The sequence below is a fragment of the Apium graveolens genome, chromosome 11 (genome assembly GCF_009905375.1).
Source record: "Apium graveolens cultivar Ventura chromosome 11, ASM990537v1, whole genome shotgun sequence".
NCBI classification, from domain to species: Eukaryota; Viridiplantae; Streptophyta; class Magnoliopsida; order Apiales; family Apiaceae; genus Apium; species Apium graveolens.
The window spans coordinates 167,833,202-167,841,462 of record NC_133657.1 but is presented as its reverse complement, the minus strand read 5'-3'; the positions used below and the strand labels follow the sequence as shown (position 1 = coordinate 167,841,462).

At 31.2% G+C, this 8,261-nt stretch overlaps 1 long non-coding RNA gene across 1 annotated transcript; it reads right to left on the bottom strand.

The window, feature by feature from the left end:
* Nucleotides 1–1,651: 1,651 nt before the first annotated feature.
* On the bottom strand, nucleotides 1,652–4,329 carry LOC141698105 (uncharacterized). Its single transcript, XR_012564946.1, has 4 exons — nucleotides 4,160–4,329; nucleotides 3,565–3,632; nucleotides 2,538–2,998; nucleotides 1,652–2,366 (listed from the first exon to the last, which is right to left on the bottom strand). It is a non-coding gene; the product is annotated as an uncharacterized LOC141698105 (long non-coding RNA).
* Between the last annotated feature and the right edge of the window lie 3,932 nt (nucleotides 4,330–8,261).

The following is an 8,261-nucleotide window of genomic DNA, read 5'->3' as shown; positions in this document are numbered from 1 at the left end:
ATCGAATATGCAATTATTTAGTAGTTGATTTAATATTTTGTTAAATTATCCACCAACCGTGTTGCTCATTTTTTGGCTAAAACTTCTATGTAAAATGTTAATTATGTGTTTTCGGACGACAAAATAACATTAAGTTTGGTGTTCTATAAGATTTGAATTACTAAAACTACCTATAATTTCAAAATTGTAATAATAGTACAATTTTCTTTATTAAATATTTTAAATATAATTTTGAATTAATATCTATAAATTAATCATTTAATATTGATATTTTGATCCACATTCATTTTTGGGCTTATCAACTAGTACAAGGGGAGTACTACATTCATCCCCAACACTATCAAATTGTTTGGAGAAAAATTAGTTACCAAGTTCCTAGAACCCCGCCTCCCATCACTAAACACTGCAATTTCACAAGCCAGTTCTTCCTCATCCTCGTCAAGTCATAAGGCAACTAAGAACAAGTTGATTCTTTACACAAGTAACACTATTGATGGCCAATATGGCGCAAATAGTGTTGCAAGGATGTATCTGACGGGCGAAGATGTTGCATTTGAGGAGAGAATCTGTTCAAAAGAGCCAATATATATAAGAGAACTCGAAGAAGTGTTGGGTAATAATAGAGTAAGGTTTCCTACCGTCATTGTGAATGGGAAGGACTTATGTGGAGAAGAAGAGGTAGAAGGTTTAGACAATTTGATGACCTGTAATATAAATTCATTTGATATATATTCGTGTTTATTGTTACAAAAATAATATAATTTATCATCAATTTCGATGATTTTTGTCATACTGTATCAATGATTTTTCATCACAAAATTTGCTAACACATACGTACCGTATTATTATTATTATTAATCATATATACATCTATTTAGACTTAATATTTAAACATAAATTTATGTTCAAATTATGTATATCTGGATATTAGCTTGATATATCTATGATGGTTAAAAGTTGTGTTTAATTAGGAAAATGGCATCATCTGATTAAGTTTCTCTATAAGATTGCTTCATGTTGAAAAAAGAGTACGACTTTGGTATTTTTATTAATTTGATATTGGAAAGATTCAGTTGAATGTTCTATGTTTACATGTTTATTCTTCTTCATTTTTCTTAAAGGAACTATGCTTGTTCAGAATGATCACCGGTCATTGAAAAATGCGTATTCATTTCTTGCAGCTTCAGTATCTAACAATTCAAAGACACCATATGAATATGTAAAAATTTCATTGCATAGCATATTAAACAAGAAATTCACAGAATAGTGAAGTTAAATTTGGTGACTGCAAGTCGAATTTCATATCTGTCAAATTCCACATGTCAAATAAAAATTTATGTTCTATTGTTCACAATGGCCTTGGTGCAAATGCGGTGATAAAGAAGGCTCTGATGAGTGCAAGTATTAGATCTGAGGAGAGAAACTGTTCAAAAGAGTCGACGGATTGATATTTCTGACTACCGAGAGAGCCGTATCTGCATTTCTTTCTTTATTTGACGTCTATTTTGTGATCTTAATCTTTTTCTGCCAAATATTTTATTTTTGACATACTTGTGAAGCCTTAAATCTGAACAATGTATTAATGATTCTGAAATTATTGAGTTCAAATACTTTGAATGCGTTGATAACAAAAATGGACTAAAAGTGGTAATATATAAATAGAGTGTGGTCTTTAGAAGTTGGATACTTCAAAACTATAATTTTGTAATACAAGGACTTCGTTCAGACAAAAAACCCCAAGATGGGATATCCTTTGAAGGAAAGTTGCAGCATACAAACAGACACTGATATGTATCAGAAGCTACTCGTTGTCCTATATCCCTGCAGTTGGTTGATTCTGTTTTTGTTTCGACATGCCAGGTAAACCTTTTCCAACAGTTTATATTCTGCATTGACTACATTGTTTTGGAATTACGAGAGGACTTCCATCGAGAAGTGGATAGAAGCAGGGCATCGCACTTGTCCAAAGACTACAATTTCTTACTATCTTCTCTCTTACACCCAAGTATGTCTTGCGTAGCCTCATAGCTCAGTGGTCTGTGGAAAGTGAGGTTCAACCACCTAAAAAATGTCCTCAACCTAGTAAAACGACGTCCACATGTGCACCCGCTGAACGGTCCAAGATATATACTCTTCTGAACAAGCTTACATCTGGAAACCCTGAAGATCAGAGATTTGCTGCTAGTGGAATTCGCCTTCTTGCAATTGCTGAAGCTGGTGCCATCCAGTTACTTGCAGGTTTCCTGTCAACTCCAGATTGGCTCGCCCAAGAAGATATAGTTACTGCACTCCTTAACCTTTCCACATGTGTGAACAACAAATGGAGCATTGTATCTTGTGGTGCAGTTCCTGGTATAACGTATATGCTGAAGATAAAGAAACAAAAGAGAGTATAAAATGATTTTATTAAGTGTATTCAATATTAAAATAAGATCAAACAAAATTGAATAGCTTAATATTAGATCTAACTTATTATTTGTCAAGAAAACGGTCCATCTAAAATCTTAAAAACTTAAGGTGCTAGAAAATGCCCTTACCAAATTCTTATATTAATATTTTAACGTTCCCCCCTCACTCAGCAAAAATGGCCGATACACAAGACAAAGTCTACTGGAGTCTGGAGATTTGACATCATTTCGACGAATTAATTAATTCTCCCAATATACGATCCATTGCTGCACCCTTGGTCACATCAGATGCTCGGACCTCAACGGAACGTACACCTTGAACGACGTCAACAGAAGCTTTAGAGATGGGACCTGCTGTAAAATATATTTTGATTGTTGCCTCCCAAACTCAGTATCTATGTAATTCCAAAGAACTGAAGTTTCAAGAAGTTCTTGTCCAAGACGCTCCTTTCACTCCCACTAAGAACTACAACGGTGGTCTTGGGATCATTACACAGCTTCTTTAATGGATCTTTTAGATCTGGGTGCAACTGATGCTGCATTACCGCGAACTGGTCAATTATTGATTCTTCAATAAGCATCTAGTGGTTCTGTAAGTGTTGCATAGAATCCCATGATTAGTAACTAATTATTTAATTTATCTTGCTTTTGTAATTTACTTTAAGCATGTTATTAAATTTAACAAATGAAGGATATATTATATATATTTAATTAATTAATGTGTATACATAAAAATATAATACAAATATATACTTTAAAACGCAGCTAAGTAAGGAATGTGCTTTCAAACATATTATAATCATGAGTCCTTTAAATAATTTTGCATTTCAATATATGTATATTTGATTGCTAATGGGTGTAACGAAGTGATAGTGCAAACAAAGTCTTCAAGGAACTTGAATTGATCTATTAGCTATATTACCCGATTTATGTTTAAAAAGAATGAGAAAGTCAAAGAAGGAGTGTTTGTATGAAACTCTTTTCTCCTGCGGTACTTACTACTTTTTCTGTGATTGGTATTTCATAAGCACATTTACAGCTGAGTATTAATTTTTTACAGAGAGTTAGGGTGGTACATAACATAATTCATAGTTTCTTATTTTTCATAATTATTTAGTGACATTGCATAAATTTAACAAACATAAAAAGAAATTACCTGTGAAATTCGTCTGTTCGCACGAAGACCTTAATTTATATTTTCTGAAGCATTTTCTTCATTGTTTACTGCACATGATTCAGTTATATAAAAAATGATCAATGACTTCTATAACAAAAATTTTAAAGAACCAAGCTGAATATGTTAGATATAATATGAATCCCGGGAAAAATGCATATAAAAAATAATGATGATTTTGTGCCATAGTAGAGTTGTCAAATAATTTTTTTGGTTGATTCAAATCTTAATACAAACTAATAATCTAAAAATAATAATCTTTATCTTGATAATATATACCATATACAAACTCAGATCTAAAATCGATATTGAACAATATGATCCATTTCAGATTTATATGAAATTCAAGAAATTTCCAAGTTAGACTACAACCAAAACCTAGAAAATATCAAAAGCGATCTTAAATACTAAACATCATATTCATTCGATCCAATTCAAAAGAAAACTTTTCATTTTTATATAAGCAGATCGGGAAAATTTATTTTAATTTAATAAAATCTTATCGAAATAAAGTAGGTAACACCAGTTTAAATGTTATGTATCCATCAGTGTATGTGTTACAAAGACGACGACTTACCAATTCATCTTGAAAATTTGTCATAACATCCATCTTGCGCAAATCAACCAAATCAATTAAATATGAGGGAAAAATCAATAACTGAGAAACGGATAATACATGATTATAATTTGGTGTTATACTATTTTTGTTGGTGTAGGAGCGGTATGAGAAGTAATTAAACGGGAGGTAAAAAGTTGTAATTGTGTATGGATTCAAAGCTTTAAATGATGTGTCAATCTTATATTTTGATAGATCATGATGAAAAGTTTGAGAGTAAGAGTAAATTTAGAACAAAAGGGGTAGAAGGCAAAATGGTGTGAATTGCAGAAAATTGTTGATAACGATATAGATAAGGATTTGGAAGTAGATGGAGAATTCTAGTACTTCACTTCTCTCCCCCCGTCGATGTCCCATACTATTTTCTATTTACCTGTCTTTTCAATAAAATCGAGATTTAATCATTTTTGAATGAGGTCTTATTGAGTACCTTTTTATCAAGGTTGTTAGTAATACCCTTTTAGGATGTTGATATGTTATATTTTGATATTTTTGTCTGTTTTATTCCGTGTTTTGGTAGTTTTTCTGAGAATGATTTATATAATATTTTGGGATATATGTAACATTCGCATCGAACACTTATGTGAAAATCAATTGTGATGCTACTAGTTTCACAACTGGTGTAGGTTGGATTGTTCGAGATGTCATTATAATACATTTTAGATGAAAGAATTTAGAGATTCTATGTCTTACGTGATATGAAAATAAAACGACTATTTGTTTAACATATTTTTTGTTTCGTACTCAAATTGTTGTTGACCGTTCAGAGGTTTTTCCAAGCTGCATGGTTTCCAATATTTTAACGATTATTTCACTTGTTCAAAAAAAAATATGCAGTTGACTGTAGTTTCATGACGTTAATTATTAGTTCTTTACTAGAAAAGACTTCTTAATGAATGTAGACATGTTACAAATCAATTTACTATTTTAACAAATAATAGCAATTTGTTATATCATCTTAACATGCGTTAATGAATTAAGGTCCATATTCTTATCTTACTTTTCAATATTTATTATTACACTTTAATAATCTCAATTAGTAGTTTTTACACAAATATGATTCTTTATGGGCATTTTGTTAACCAAATTATTACATAAAAATAATTTAACTAAACTACACTTTTAGACTCTGACTAATTTTAAAATTCTTTATTATTATGTTATTGCACATATTTTTTTAACGAAACGAACACCTTTAACGACGCCAATAGAAGCATGAAGGATGAGGCCTGCTGCAAAATATCTTTTGATTGTTGCCTCCCGAACCCAATATCTGCGTACTTGTAATTCCAAATAGAGTAAAGTACAAAATATGTGGCTGAACTATCAAAATTCTGCAAGTTGTGTGGCTAAACTAAAGAAATTGCAACTTGTGTGACCGAACTATACAAAAGCATACAAAATGGGGGCTCGACCGTTAAAGGTTACAATTGTTAGCTGATTTTGTAAATAGATGGGGGCATTTTCAGACTTCGCACGAAACACACGCGTACATGAAGCATTTTTCTGTCTCCCTTCTGTTTTACTGGAGGAAAATTTTTTAATGAGAACTCGAGCTTCACCATGTAGGCTTGAGATGGCGCAATTAAGATATACACTATCGCTTATCTAAACTGAGTTTCATGGCCTTTAAATATAAACCCCGATTCTCCTCTGTGATGGTGTGGAAATCAGTTTTTTTAATTATCAGCCTCGACTTTAAGTCTTCAATGTCAAATTTTGTAATTATCAAATTTGATTTTGATTCAGCTCCACACTTGCGAGATTCTAATTTCGTGTGCTCTACAAGTATATAAGCAATTCTAATCAGCAATGTCTTTGAACATAGTCAGTACTGGGCAAATCTGAAGGCGGAGCTGGGCCAAGAAAAAATACATCCATCAATCAGCTCATAATTCTTCCCGGCATCTTCTTTCAGATGCCTCTAAAGCATATCTTAATTGCGTCATCTCAACATTTAACTCTTTACCTGCTTGACAAGTTTCTCGCTAGCACCGAAAGGAACAGATGTATGGTGAAATGCTGAGAAATAAATATAAGGAAATGGTCTCATCTTTTCTTAACAATTCCAGTTCGTAGGTGCAGTTAATAGTTGATGTAGGAAACTTGAATCGAGAAACAACTAGAGTTTTGCATCCAAGAACTCGAAAGATAAGTTGTTCAAGGACAGAGACTGACCAAACCTCATCCAAGATGATCAAATTTCTTACAACAGGCTTAATATTACACTTTAAATTCCACTGAGGAATTACATTCCCAAATTTTTTACAATACTTCCACATTTGGAAATTGTGACACCGTCAAGAAAATATATTATTAGTGTAAGAACCTGAAAGTAAAATATATAAATCACTCAACACAAACATTTATTTATATATAGATATTTTGTTCTGTTGCAAACTTTGTAATCCGTAAACTGTACAAACCAGCTATAAATTACTGGTCAAATTAATACAAATCACCTTCTACACATTACCGTCTAATTAATACAAATCGCCAGTTTATGATTCATAAACTCTAGAAATTAGTTTTTAATCACATGTCAAATTACTACAAATCAGAGTTGAAATTTCTTCGGTCACAAAGGTTGAAATTTATACGGCAGCCCTTCTTCTGCAGCAAAATCAGTAATTCGGTCACACAGGTTGAAATTTCTTTAGTTTAGCCACACAACTTGCAGAATGCTGTTATTTCAGCCACACAGTTTGTATTTTACTCCTCCAAATAAGTGAAGTTTCATGAAATTCTTGTCCAAGACACTCATATCACTCCCACTAAGAACTACAACGGTGGTCTTCGGATAATTACATTGCTTCTTTAATGGATTTTTTAGATCTGGGTGCAACTAATGCTGCATTTTCGCGAATTTCTGCAAACCAGTCAATTCTTGATTCTTCCATGAGCATCTAGCCAGTGGTTCTATAAGTGCTGCATAGAATCACATGATCAGTAACTAATTATTTAATTATGAAAAACTTTCACATGCATCCCTACATCGAAGTGACAATGAAATTTGTTCAATTCTTGTCTAAGAAAATACGATGTGTAATATAAGTTGCTCATCTAAAAATCTAAAATCTCAGGATGGGTAAGGATTTTTTTTCATTTCAAACTCAGGCCTGGTATTTGGCTTATGATTTAATTAGATGAAATTCTTACCTTATTAGCTATACCTCAAATCCCCCACCAATGAGATTTGATATGCTAGGAAGGTGGGGTTTGTTAGGCTACAAGGTATTAGATTTTTTATTACTTCATATTTGTTTATATAATTTCCATACACATATATTTTAAATATAATTTTTTTTTAATTTAAAATAAAAGTATTTTTATTTAATGCCAATTATTTTTATTATAATTTCTTAAAAATATTAAATTACTTTTAAATTGTTAAAATTATATTTTATCAGCCATATATTTTTTATTAAATGTTTTGTATATCGATTGTATGAGAATTCAACTTATACATTATATTAAAAAATTGAGTTGTTAATTATATTTAAAAATTAAATAGATTCATTATAAAATCAAACATATAATATCAAGAATCATTCCACCTGATATCAAGTTAACCAGATTACTGATTCTAAACTTATATCGCCTTGTAAACTAGACAACCTCTTTGACGGTTGAACTTGTCATGATCAGAAAACCCTTTTATTCAAGTTTGAAGATCGAACATCATGTATTTTTCGTCTGATTTAGTTTTCGGTCCAATACTAGGTCTCTTCCTCGACTCTAAAAGTCTAAAATCTCAAGATATTGAAGAAAGTAAGATTTTATATTAATATTCTAACAATAATATATGTTGTTGTTACGATTAGATAATAAGATATTTACGTATCTAAAGATTAATATATATTGTTGGTAAGATTCAAATTTAAGATGATTGTTTAAAGCAATTCTAATGTTACATCTAAAGGGTATAGACTAGAACTCCTATGTATATATGTAATATTCTCTGTCTAAAATGTCTACGTAACGGTATTTTTCTATAAACCCCTAAGTAATAATTCTTTTTCTAATTTCAAAAATATCATTTTGTAGGGTTCTTATTGCAATA